Source organism: Lacerta agilis, chromosome 18 (genome assembly GCF_009819535.1).
Source record: "Lacerta agilis isolate rLacAgi1 chromosome 18, rLacAgi1.pri, whole genome shotgun sequence".
NCBI classification, from domain to species: Eukaryota; Metazoa; Chordata; class Lepidosauria; order Squamata; family Lacertidae; genus Lacerta; species Lacerta agilis.
Genome location: NC_046329.1, coordinates 3,415,261 through 3,416,344, shown reverse-complemented (window position 1 = coordinate 3,416,344; position 1,084 = coordinate 3,415,261).

The window sequence follows — 1,084 nt, the reverse complement described above, 5'->3', positions numbered from 1 at the left end:
GGCTCCAGGATTACCGGCCGTCCCACCCGCAGGTTGCCCCATAGCTGGTGCCTGGTAGGCCCGGCAATCCCCACACAGGGACCCCACCCTCACTCCAAACTCAAAACAAGGTTGAGTCAGGGGGGAAGTTCCTCGCTGGTTTTCCTTTAGTAGTAAAGCTAAGGCAACACTGTGCATTGCCACCCTTAGATTAGTAATGTGCCTTATTGGTGCTGTTAAGTCGGGGTGATAACGCATCCCTGTTTAACGCCTGATCCCACTGTGAATGGTTCGCTTTGAAAGCCCACGTTACCCGCGATTGCTGTCGTCGTATTATCGTGGAGGAGCCGAAGGATGTTCACAAATTTATCCGGTTTTCAGGAGGACAATCAACAGGGCAGCACGATTTACAGCGTCAAAAGCCTTGGTCAGGTCAATAAACGCCATTTGGCTACAAGTGATTGCCAAAGCAGCAGTTATTAAGTCAAAAGTGAGCATGTGGGAAAGTGGGCCTCAGCTTGGATAGCTCATTTGGTTAGAGCGTGGTGCTGAATAATGCCAAGGTTCCAGGTTCGATCCCCGTATGGGACAGCTGCATATGCCTGCATCACAGGGGGTTGGACTGGATGACCCTCAGGGTCCCTTCCAACTCTACGATTCTGGTTGTGAGTCAGAGGTGGGTCTCGAGTCTGGACCAGGTGGGCTAGGACAGCCTTCCCCAGAAGCCTTGCTAGCTGCAGCTGATGAGAGCTGGATAGGCCAAGCCTTTTGGTAGGGATCGGCCACAAACTCATGAAAACTCACTGAATAACTCTTCCTGGAGGTAGCCTGAGAAGGAAGAATAGGCAGAGCTGACTAAATATTGAACATACAGCTCTGGCCGCTTCCCCTTCTCAGCACCCACATTCTCATCACCCTCCCCACCAAAACTAGGTATTAACCACCCTTGCTCCCCACTCACCCAGCTGCCACATCCATGTGGCAAACCCCACTTAACAAACGCCCTAGATGTCAGAAAGCTGTGATATCAGAGCCAAGAACGCCCAGGAGGAAATTTCGCAGTAGTTCTCTTTTAATTTACATGTGCACATCTTTTTTTTAAAAA